This window comes from Geospiza fortis, unplaced genomic scaffold (assembly GCF_000277835.1).
Source record: "Geospiza fortis unplaced genomic scaffold, GeoFor_1.0 scaffold173, whole genome shotgun sequence".
In the NCBI taxonomy this organism is placed as follows: Eukaryota; Metazoa; Chordata; class Aves; order Passeriformes; family Thraupidae; genus Geospiza; species Geospiza fortis.
Genome location: NW_005054334.1, coordinates 4,165,015 through 4,178,230, shown reverse-complemented (window position 1 = coordinate 4,178,230; position 13,216 = coordinate 4,165,015). Strand labels below are relative to the sequence as shown.

Sequence of the window (13,216 nt, the reverse complement as noted above, 5' to 3'; positions counted from 1 at the left end):
AGGAATCTTCCACACTTAAAATGCAAGACATAAGCCATAACCAGATCTCTAACATTCCAGGTATATGGAAAGTAAAGGCTCACACTGAGTACACTGAATTAAGAATTCTCTTAAAGCCAAGAGTTGTTGGCCTTTAACAGTTGTCCCTCACAAGATTATTTAACTCTTCAACTGCACCAGCATTTAACATCCATTTCAAGTCTCTCTACTTCTGCACCTCAGCTACAGAACTGCTGTCACCTTCACAGCAGCAATTCCAAGCCTGGAAACTGACAACAGAAAGCTTCTAAATGATGCACCTCCTTCACTTCATTATTAATGTCTGTTCAGAGTGTAAGGCTGTCTGCACTCCAACCTCCTCTGTTATGCTGCACATAGGTAAAACAACATCTGCCATGGTTGACTCAAGGAGTGAAGAACAAGTTCTACACACATTAAGGGCCTGGAGCTACAAAATGTTACATACAACTTAAAAAATCTTACAACCAACAAGCTGTTACATTCAGTAATGTCATACACTCTAGTGCAAGGCACAAGAGTTGTAAGGACTTAGAGCATAGTAATTTCCTTTTCTGGGAAAAGAAGAATGAGGAGAAAAGCAAACTCTTACCAAATTCTCACTTAAACATTCTGCCTTCAGCACATAATCAAAAAGCAGAGGTATCAAATGCTAAGCATTTGACATCTATGCCAAGATCCTCCTGCCTAGAACAAATGTTTCTAGCTTTTTGCTCTGCACCAAGAGTGGAGGAGGCCAGGCTGGGCAGTCCCTGTCCATGGTACTTCTTTGCCATGCTCAGTTTCTGAAACCCACTCCAGAACTTTCAGAGCTGGGAGTTTTGGAGCATGATTTTGCAGTATCAGAGTCAAGTAATTGGGAAGCTCCTCAGATTTTTGTTAGACAGACAGTCTGATGTCTAACAGCCAAAACAGCTTTGGCCAGAAGGATTCCTGTGGCACTTACCTGGTCTCAAAGTCAGAGAAACAAGCAAGAATGAACTTGAGCTACAGAAGCATTAAAAAAAGCTTACATATAAAACAAGATCAGAAAGGTCAGACCAAGAGCACTGCAAGGGGAAGTCACTTTTCATTCAGAATGCTGGAAGAACTCAAACATAAGCCTTTGAAAAACTGACATGTTTTATCTTCTGAGATCCCTAACTACCAGAGGAATTGGCAGTATTTGACTCCAGTTTTTATACAGTACTCCTGGAAGAAGACAAAAAGACTACCAACCAGTGCATCTCAAAGGAGGAAAGAAAAGGTCAGTAGAACTAGGAATTTTTAAAAAATGGAAAGGCTATAAGAACAAAGAAAAGCAAGCTCTTCCACAGACAACAGATTAAATACACTGGACCTATCCAGAACTCAGAGATTAAGGTAGGAAATTGAATGAATAAACTCTTTTCCTTCTCCATTGTATTTTCTTTTTTATAATTTCTATTTTGTCTCTTAATTTATCCCATAATTAATGTTTTATTTGCTTTAACATTTAAAAAAACCATATAACATATAATATTATGTCATACAATACTTATTTAGAGTGAACTCACTCACAAGGGATGGTAAAAAAGTAGAAGTTCTAAAAGACTCAGTAATTTACTAGAAAACTTCACAAGGGAAAAAGAAAATCTACCAAAAAAATTTTTAGCTGGTGCAGGAAGATCAAAAGCTACAGACTACAAAAGGTGTTGCAAGAGGAAGTTTTGCTGAACACTGTCCTTTTGTTGTTTGGTTATGTTTTTTCTATACTTCATTGCATTTGCTTCTGGGTTCTTTCAGGAGACCAAACATCCTCCAACAAACTATGAGCCCAATTCAATAATTTTTATGTTCTTTTGCATACATGAATCATTGATTCCTTTAGCCACTGGCACAAGAATGCTGCACTGCAAGTTTATTTATTGCCAAAAGGTGGCATTTCAAGATTTCTGAATCCATGGGACACTACCTCTGTGGCAGACTTTTGCAGCAGTCATTTACAGCTGAGGGTGACTTCTTAGCCCAGAGAGACAGCTTTTTGCCAGCACATGAAGAAATAACATAATTATTCCATGTTACAGACATCCCCTCTGCAGCTCACCAGCTTCTGAGCAGAGTCCTGAAGGTGACACACAGGGTCATTTATTTTATACATGGAGGAAGGATGGGAAGTAAGAATTTGTACTAGCATCCTGTAGGATCAGAAAAATGCCAAAAGCCTAAAGGCATTTGTTTACTTATATTCAATACTTAATGTGATATGTCAAGTTCCCAGGTGATAAAAAGAAAGTTTATAGACAGCCCATTTAGATTTTCAGATCCAACACCTATCAAGAAAGTCATTCCTTGAAAAGGTCAAAAGTAAGATAATCCTCTTCTAGCCTTGCATATATCCACCCAAACTACTTGGAATGGGACTGAAAACCCTCAATTTTTTATTCACCTGATATCCTTCAGAAAAATTAACTAACTTCAACTGGAGTAAGGTAACACCAAGGAAGCCCTGGAAAATAGCAGTGCACTAGTATGCCCACATATGATGTGGCAAATGCACATCTAAACTTAGGAACAACTTTTATTTAACTCTTTAAAATGTAATACAGCAATGAGAATCTATTCTCAAAGGTTAAAACATTCATTAATATGAACCAGCATGATTTCTTACCAACTTTAATGCCCACTGCAAGACTGTCCTGCCATTAAACAGTATGGTTTTGGGACAATCCAGTTTGATTTTTAGTCCTGTTTTTGCTCCATGCTTTTCCTTCAGCAAAGATGTACTCATTTTGTTCACTGGGATCAGCATGAGAGATGCACTCCTAGTGCAGTGTCCTTATGGATACCATCTCTGCACTGCTGCATTCTAACACACTCTGGCAAGCAAAACCTGAACAAAATTTCCATATACTTATAAATCCCTGAAAACCAATACCAGTGAATAAGGTACTTCCTCTAGGCCTGATTTTCCCTCCATTGTAGAAAGGTCCAGCATGGAAAAATACAAAGTTCTCAATAGCAAGAGAGAGCTGGAATTCCAATGATTTCAAATTTGGTTTCATCAAACAGGCATCACTGGGCCTAGACCCTGGTCTAATTCAAGGGTCCCGTTCTTCATCAGATAATGAAGAAAAAACCTACTTCAGGCTTCTAAAAAGTGCAGCTGTGAGAGAAGCACTTATTAATGTACAGCCAATCGTGATTCCTGTGAATTCCCAAGTCTGAATTGGATATGGCCCACTGGAAACTCCCTGAAGGACAGTAAGGCTGTGCCAAATGTCACCACTACAGACATTTAGCAGAATTTGAAGATAGGTCCCAAACTCTCTCACAAAGCAAAGCAGGCACACCAGTGCTCTTCCAAGGCAGTGATCTCATGTACATGGCACACTTGAAACAAGAGCAGCTAGAACAAGGCACTGCTTGACTGAACAGTGTCTTAAATGAGACTGTGCTTGTCTGACACAATTGTATCGACACCCCAGCCTCTAGGTACAGACAAAATGTTCATTTTTAACACATGATCCAACCATATTGGATTTAATTGCTAAAGCATTGTATTACATTAAGTCTGTTAAGAATGTACAAAAGCAACATAAAATTTAATGTACAGAAGAAGAAGAGAGTATCTTTCGTCACTTTAAATGCAAGTTGTTCTGAGAGCAAGAGCATTCAGAAGATAGAAAACCTTCGACTATAACTTTATTGCTTATAGGAAATAATCACTTACCAATTCCAGTGAGTCAAAAAATCTCAACATAACTTAATAATTTTAAAAGAAAATTACACATCATACATATCAACTTCAGCTTACAGAAACAAATCACATCAGGCAGTAACATAAACTTCACACACAAACCCACAGGAAATAACACACTAGAAAGCACATGAACACAGGTCTACATCCTACAGTATCTTAAGAACCAGCATAGGCTATTGCTTTTCTCACCTCCAACTTTCAAGATCACAATACTGAGCTTTGGTTGATTTTTACCTTTGACAGTTTCCAAGGGCTGCCAAAGCCCACAAGGATCCGTCCTGGCTACATTCAGTGCAAAAACAAAACCCTAAAAGGAGACAAAAAAAAAATTTAAAATGTCAACCAACTGTGGTCATCAGTAAATTCAAAACAAATATAAAAGCAAAAGTCAGCTGTCTCCAAAGCTCAGCAAACCTAGGTGCACAGAAATGAAAGGAATAGGCTGCCATCAGGAAAATATTTTCTTAAAATTCCCCCCACAACCTCCCATCCAAATTTGGAAAAACAGTAAATACTGGTAGCATGTGTGAGAGAATCTCCTACTGACTATGAGATACAACAGAACAGTAGGAGGCTCTAGAAACATAATTTCTATTCACAACTGGGGAAAACATGCAGTGAAACTGGTTTCTTGTACAGGAACTGAAAGAAAACACATAAGCGTGTTTCCTTGCAGTCAAGGGAAGAGATTATGTAATCCTACATTAACTCCTGAATATTAAATATGTGTAAAAATGAATCCCATACCTACCAATTGTCAGGTATTTAATCCTATTTTGAAAGAGTAACATAGCAGCACTGCACTGGCTTACAATCATGTCCATTTCAAATCATACACAGCTAGTATTAAATACTTCAGTTTTGGTTTTGCAAAACATAACCAAATTCCAGGAATTAAAAGAAGTCCAGAACCATCAGCTTACCATTATACATGCAAGTTAACATCACTAAAATCTAAATTATTCCAGTTACCAATATTCAGGGTTGTTGTAAGAGTCATGAACAAGTGGCACTTTTCTAAATTCACTGCATTGTTTTGTTGGTTCCTTAATGTACAGCATTATTTAGGAACAAAGTGTTCCTGTCATTGGACTAACTGCCATAAACAGAGTTTATTTTTTTACCCTGATCTTCTAGCATTAACTAAGAGCTTTCTGGGCATGATTTCCATTCAAACAATTTCTGACTAGAAAATACATTTGGTGATAAAAGGGAGTCTTACCTGCCACTGTGGTTTACCTGTCCCTTTGCTAGTGAGCAAAGGCTTTACAGATGCAAACTTGAATTTTGAACTTGGTTCTGACTTATGCTGTGGGGTGATTCTGATAAAGCAACCAAGAGCACACTCTACTCAAAAGGCCTCAAGCTGTCTTAAAACATCATCTTACAAAAATCAGCTGCTGACATAAATAAACAAAAACATCCCATACTCAATTAGGATATGGGAAGTTGGCTTCAAGTCATTCACAACTTCAAAACAACACAGAAATATTTCTTGGTTTTTCATCTACAGCACAGTAGCAGTGTAAGTAATGATTTACTATAAAAATTACCCAGGACAATCCTGGTCTCACTGTTATGGTAATTCTCCACTTCACTTTTCAAGGCACAAGTTGGAAACATAACTTGTAACCAAATAATTTGGTAGGAGAGACACTACTGGTGTTTGAGAAGAGGATTTGCAGCCTCTTTATTTCACATGGTTTAGAACAATCTCTTTGCATTACTTAGGTGGAAGGAAATCCAGGAAGGATTAGTACTTCAAGGGAAAATGAACTAAAGATATAACTCTAAACAAAGCAGCTGGGAGGAATGGGAAAAGGCAGAAATCCTCAATCTCTCATGGAAAAAAATCCAGAGGAATATTCAGGAAGGACAGTCACATATCCCACAAAATCACTGTGGTGTTCTACAGCAAAACATGACATGAGAGAGGGTGTCCCTTATGTTTAATTTAGCATCGGCTGCACAACTTCATCTTTTGTTCTGCATTTAATTCTTTGCACTGATGTTTTTGGTAACATATGGAACATGTTTCAGCTGTTCGTGTAAATATGACACAAGTACTTTTAACAAGATAAATATCTGTAACTTGGAATAGATACATTACTCTGTCCTGCTCTTCTAAAGAAACATGAGAGTAGAAGGACCAAATAGAAGTTAAAAACCTCTATGAATAAAACACAAGTCACATTTCACAGCACCTAGGTCTTTTCATATGAACAACTCAAATACAAACCATTTCATAAAACAGAGCACTCCTGAAGATGTCAGGGGGTTTAAAAAGGACAATAACATGATCTGCTCAAGAAAATCCAATCATTAATGAATTTGTGTTTTTCCTCATTAAACAATGTCACCCTTTTTGATTCATTGTTAAGGGAGACATGAAACATGCAAAGGGATACTTCTCAAATGGTCCTAAATCAGACTTTCTGTTTAGAAAATCCTGGCTCTAGCCTTTCAGTCTAAAGACAGTCTTGAAACATAAGAACAGAATACCTCATCATCACCTTCTGAGTGTTCCAAACCATTTACGTAAACAACATTTAAGGTGCTAAATGTTTCTCCTCCCAGTTAAGGAAAAGTAAACTGAAAAGCTTATTTAGAAAAATGTTTTGCTTACATGTTTTGCCACTTTCTACTGTACAAAGCAGCACAAACCCCACTTCTTTTCTGCTCATACTGGTTAGGTTAAAGAATCCATTAAAGGATGCAGTGAACATAAAAGGTATTTGTCCTCACTTTGCTACAGCAACCTATTGTACACTACATACACTACACATCACTTCTCAACTGTAATCAAGATTACATCCCAACTATAATCAGCCAAAGGCTGCCAAGTGGTTAAGTTTTCCCAAGTCCTTTGTGTTTTGTTCCACGCTGTATTTTCACTGTGACTGAAGCATATATACACACACGTTTATGTAAACATACACATATATGTGTGTAGATACCATATACATATGTAACAAGATGCCCTCAAAATTATTTCTACTTTCTCTTCAAGATCTTCAACACTTTACACCACAACATTTATGGAAACTGTGAAAATTGAGGTTGTTGGAAGTACTGTGTCTTAACTGACTGATGGCATCTTCTGGACAGCCAGCATCACCGTAAGAGTTATGGTGATAGCTGGAGCAGCAAGGAATTAAAACATAGTGAGTTGAGAATACCAGCTGCTTTTTACACTCCATATTAAAGTTTGACCCACTCAAAAAATTCGCTTTGCAAAGTTGGAAACAAATTATCACTTTAAAAACCCAACAAAACAACAACAACCAAGCCTTTATTTCACGGCATTTGCAAAGTGACAAAGTCTTCAGAATACAGAGGACCAGAGTTTTTTAAGGACAGGTGAAGAGTGGATGTTATACTGGACCAGAGACATGAAGCATTTTTCTCCATCTTAACCAAAATGTTGTGATGAGTGAGAAGCCTGCTTCTCAACAGCTCAACTTTAAACCTGAAAGCTATAAATAACTCCTTTACTGCTGATAATCCCAAGAGAATCATCCTGTCAGATTATTCATACCACTAAAGTCAACTCAAGATCGAAGGTTTCCTTTTGAACCCCCAGTAATACTCCTCAAGTCCCATACAGCAGTATGTTTATCAAACCCAGCAGCAGTAACTAAATTAAAACTGATAAGGGGGTAAGCAGCCTTGTGCAGAGCAAAGGGGAAACAGTGCTTATTCACTGACAGCAGCAATTACAAGAGCTAAAGACAACATTACTGAAAATCATTCACATACAGGACAGGATTGGAAGATACCATACCTTTTAAACTATCTAGTTCTTACAATCTTCCTGTATTTAATTACAAGAGTATGGAAGATTCCTGTGCTAAACTATCCTTTTGCTTTGCTTTACAAGAAGAGTTGTGTTGTTAAGGAATTCACACCAGCATGGCAATACTGGTGCTAAGTCCTCCAGCAGCCAGGAAGGCAGACAGGCATCCCCTGCTACAGAAAAAGGCTCTGGGTCCGGCACTGCACCCTGTAACGCAGCCTCAGGCACAAGATTATGGCCAGGCTGAGCCAGGACACAGCCAGGAGGAAGGCCAGGGGATTGTGATGGAGAATGAAGCTTAAGTCACAATCTGCTTTTTCTGTTTTTTAAACTTCACTCTTTTATAGCTTACACCCTGAAATTTTCCAAAATACTGTTCCATATTTATCTCACTTCTAATGATTAATAACGGAGAGGTTCTCTTATACAAGGACATTTTGACTTCTCACTAACATGATTATACATGCAGAGAAGTCCAAGATCTCAGCACTATTATTGTCAAAGAAAACAAATGCTGAGCTGTTAAGCAAATAATTCTAAACTATAATTGCAAACACCAACTTCGAACATAACCAGCTGCCAAACAGAACTTCATCAATATTTATAGCGTGACATCAGTCTGAATTGTACTTTTCAGCTATTTCAGCACCTAAGAAAGGAACAGGAAGCTAATTTTGAAAAATCTGTTTTATATTCAACAAAGCTTTTTCTTCAAAGAAATGAGGCAACACATTCTTATGGCTAATTTATAAATTTAAAAACACAATGCAAATTATTACTGATACAAAGCTAGTCCTCAACACTGCAATCTTTGCTGAACGTGTTTAGTTAGTACTACTGAATTTGGAACTACATGCAAGAAGAGCTTCAGACCTGCTCAACTATGTGTGAGGTCAGGGCCCTAAATGTTCAGTCTTTTGGCACAAAAAGAGTTCTTCAACTTTCTCATCTGATTTCCTCTGACAGTGGCATTTAAAAGAAAAGTAACCCAGTTTACTATTGCAACCAAAAACATAAAAGTCTGCTTTTAGGCTACCTACTTGAACTACGTGACAACTGATTTTCACTGTCAAGCTCTCACACCACACTTAAAAACCTAACTCTTGAAATTTGCTGCTAGTTTTGAATGTTTTTCACTTACAGGTTACCTTTTGTTCATCCTTTATTAAATTGAAAATGCACTAACACAAAGTTTCAATTATTTTTTGTCCAAACATCGTCAGACTAAAGTTACTTTCAGTTTATTTACATACCCAGCTGCGGCAGGGGTGAGATAAGCTGATATACAGTATCCATACACAAGGCAGCACCAGTTTATCTATTTACCTTCAACTGGTGAAAGCAACATGATCCAGCATTGGTTAAGTACAGGGTTAGGGCTGGAGAGGGAAGGGACTAGTTATGTCACTGTATTCTTGCCCTCAGGCCACCACAATGTAACACTGTCAGGAGCGCTTTCCTTTGCTTATTAGACAATGTTAAAAAGTATTTGATACAATGGGACTTCTATCTGTTTTCTCCACAGTCTTAATTCAGTTTTCAATCAACAGGAAGCTTCTCTCAATATGAAGCTATTTTCCACAACACATAAATTGCCAGGGACAGGGGAGAGAAAGTTGGACTTTGAATATGAAAGAACCAGAGCAGTTAACTTCCAACAAATGAAAAGTATTATCAGCCAGTTTTGGTTGTGCCTCTGAGTACTCTAAAAATTAAAAGGGCCAAGCAAAGAAAATTATAGGCAGCTACTCTACAACAACTATGGAGTTTAAAAAATGTGTGGAACAGCCTAGCTTTGCAATAAAATACATCTTCCCCCTTTCAAGTACCACTTAGCAAAGTGAGTGCCATCAGAAACATAGGCAACTTCCCCATAGCTTTTATTAAATATAACAGAAACACTGAACACCAACTAAAATCTACACCTGTTCTTCAGGCTGCCACCACACCAGCTGCAGAAAGTAGACGAGCAGATCCTGAAGCACCCAACGCAATTTTAGCTTTACTATCACACCTTGCCTTGAAGGGATAGGAAAAACATGAGCTGAGCCTGTAGGAAATCACCAAAAAAAGACATTTATTATAAGGGGCAGGGAAATACTATAGTATTATAGGGAATAATAAAGAAAAGATCCATTTTAAATGTGAGAATCCATTTCAAATGTGAGAAAACGTTAAGTATTGATTTTTTTGCAGTGTCAATGAAAAATGGTATGAATCTTAATGAACAGTCACAAATAAGCACTGTGGCTTGACTCTCGCATTTTTGTTCTCTTCAAAAGAAGACTCATCTGCATTTTAATTTGCCAGAATAGGCATTTGATACAACACAACTCAAACCCCATAATGCAGAATCTCAGCCATTTGACAAACAAAAGTACTAAAAATTTAATTTTAAACAAATTATTCTCAGAATACAAATACATATGGAAGGACAAGAATTTAAATTATAAAGGTTGTAACAGTAAAATATCCTGCATAGACACACATTGGTGCCAAAGCACTCTTTTTTTAGCTCCTTACTTGAAGCAGTTAAGTGGAACTTAAAAAACAAACAAACAAAACCTCCAAAATAAAACTCCCAAACATTGTTATCAGAATAAACACATTCCCAACACAGAGTGAAACTGCTATATTTACAGCAATGTAAGAATGCTGTTATAATAACACTAATACATCCAGGAAAAATCTAAATACATAAAAATCCCAGAGAGGGTCACAAGGAAAGATACTAAACCCCATAAAAGTAGCTGAAAATGCTTTAAAGCAACTATTTAGAGCAATAGGTACTACGGCCTTCTCTCTTAAAGGGATTTTGGGCTGCTTCAGATCAAGGATGGATCATAATTCCTTCTGAAGTATATTCTGATCTTTGTAAGAAGCTGGGGTAAGGGGACACATTCTCTTCCTCTATCTCAGAGGCAAATTTTTTACATCAAAATATTATCCTAATGCTTTTTCCCAAGTTCCTCATCATTCCTCATGCTAGCTGCCCCCTCTAATACTATTAACTTATGGTTTCTCAAGTCACAGTGTGCAAGCAACAGAAACCTCAGAGGTTTGAAATAGTGTTCCACTGTAATGTAAAGTAAGTAAGTGTATAGGTGATTTAATCTTCTACAAAATCTAACTTCTGGAAAAGCTTTTAAATCACAAAGTTACTGTACTGCTGTGTAAAAAGCAGAATATACTGCCAGCTGTAATAAGAAAATGTACTCTGTGTACATCTTCTCCAGAAAGAGACATCAGATTATTTCTAAGGATCCCCAAATGTGCCAGGAGAGAGCTAAAAGGTTCTCAAACGTCCAGGAAAGAGCCTTTAAACACAGGTTAAAACCTGGCTCTCTTCAGCTCCTAAGACACAGAAGTTCCTAACTAGAGGACACTGACACTGAAGTGCTGAGTAATTTGTATCTCTTGGCTGCAAGAAACAGTGAGACGAGAGGATCTACTCCCATTATCATTGGTGGATCACCCTAAGGCCGAAATAGATTTATGCACAGTAGACTGGCAGTCCCTGAAGAGTTCCTTCTATTCCCCAGAGGTGGGTTTCCTATCTTTCCTACCACTCATGTGGTACTGTTGTGAGACTTATGCAGAGGTCACAGGGCCAGGGAACTTGGTAGTGAGATTGCCACGGAGCAGCCCAGCAGTTCCTTAGTTCTGACCATGTGGAGACCTATCACACCAGTCCTAAAACAAGAAGGGCAGCAAAAACCTTACCAAACGTTCAGCTCCTGGATTTAAAATCCTACATTCAATTTAACTAGTGAAATTCTCTCACAAAGTCTGCTTTTGCCACATGAGCAACACATTAGAGAACTGCAGGTAAAACCAGTGTTTGTGGTAAGAAAATAGGAGGGACTCAAGTAGGAAAAAAAACCCCTACAACCCTAGGATACAAGATGATCAGAGGAACAGGAAGAAGCATTTCCAACAAGCAAAACAGAGGCTCGAATCTGAAAAATCTTCAAACTTATCAGAAGAAAGCCAACAGTATTAGCAAAAACTATGTTCTTTGTAGACTACTACCAAATCAAAGGGCATAAATTTCTCCTGTTACAGAACAGACTTCTCTAATGAAAAACCCAATACACTACTGAAAAATTCTGCCAGGTTGTTTTTCTTTATAGCACTTTTTATGACACTGTCAAGAGTCATGATAAAAGTACAGGAATTAAGTGCAAGTAAAAACATCAACAACTTTTACTTCATTACTCATTTAGATGGATTAGAGGACTTCCGCTCATACAAGCAACATGGTATCATTGTATCACCTTTTGACTAATCCTCTGTCAGGCTATCTAAAATTATCAACTCCTTGTTTTGCAACTTTGCTTCTTATCCTTTCATCTGCTAATTAGATTTCCAGCCTCCCATCTTCTGTCTAACATGGTCAAAATATACCAACTTCCAGGTTATTTTTTACACATTTATTGTGACCAGTATCCTGTAACATGCAGCACAAGTGCTGCATTATGATACCTCCCATTTCTCCTGACAAGGAGGATGTTGCTCCACAGACTTAAAAGCTAAACTGGCTAAGAGCTGCTTTCAGATCCATTTTACTTTTTTAAGTAGATATTTTAAAAAATTTAAACAGTGTTAAGTCTCAGATAGAACATTAACTTGCTTCCCAGATTTTCTCACAGAGGAACTATTGAGTTTTTTCTGATCCACAGACATTAAATCAGGAAATACATGCACGATATCCAATTTCAGAACTACTAAAGCTGGCAGGGCCCAGAAACGCAATCCGTACTGACTAGCTGAAACTGGAAAAGGTCATCTCCATAGCTCACTACATGGTAAACACGGAGAACATCCAAACTCCAACCACAACCCTCACGCTGATGAAAACTTAAAAACCTCAGAACATTCCCCTACAACATGATGCAAACCATAATAAGTGTAAAAACACCCTCTCCCTCTAACCGCTATAAGAAGGCAAAGGGAAAAAACAAATTTAACATACTCACTGCCTACTGCTCTAAAGGAGAAAAAATAAGTGACACCAACGTCTTTCAGCAAAGCATGTTTACTTCCCTGAAGAAATAAAAAATAATGAGTAGCAGTGCAACACAAAAAGGCATGAGCAGAAGAGAAATGTAAGAAAGTATAAGAGTTTTATTATCTGCTGAAAGGGCCAGGGAACAGCAATCAGAATATCCTGATTACTCTCACCCCGGTCACCTCGCAAGCTGAAATACCAGCAGGCAACTACTTGTCTGACAGTGACAGCTGGCCCAAGTACCAAAAAGTGCCCCTATTTTTATTAGCAGATAGTAGCCAAAAGTTTCATTTGGATTCACAAGAAATTAACATGAAATCTTCAGTCCATATTCCACACTCTGTTTGCTATCAAGAACAAGCAGTCTTACCACATATGTTTTATCTGAAAATGTAGAAAGATAGTAAATGCTAAGCTAAGGAAGACTGCTAGCAAGAATACATGTATTTTTCTACCACAACTGGTCAAACCATTGGAAATGCATTTTACGGTCTGCTCAACATTTCTGTGCTAGGTTCTTGCAATTAGAACTGAAGACTGACATTCCCTTGCTATTCTTTCTCTAAGACAGTGAAACATTTCATTATTAAAATTTATGAAAATGGAAGAAACAGACCATTAAAAGCAAATCCAGAGCAAATACATTTTATAAGCCCTGAGGTGACAGAAA

General features: G+C 37.7%; 1 protein-coding gene across 2 annotated transcripts in view; it reads right to left on the bottom strand.

The window, feature by feature from the left end:
• Nucleotides 1–4,047, bottom strand: part of TNRC6B (trinucleotide repeat containing adaptor 6B) — a 106,869-nt gene extending 102,822 nt beyond the window's left edge. Inside the window, exon 1 of one of the 2 annotated variants that reach the window (XM_031057706.1) lies at nucleotides 3,974–4,047. The gene's annotated coding sequence lies outside the window, so the exon portion shown is untranslated. The remainder of the gene's footprint in view (nucleotides 1–3,973) is intronic. The other variant, XM_031057705.1, reaches the window with a different exon arrangement.
• Between the last annotated feature and the right edge of the window lie 9,169 nt (nucleotides 4,048–13,216).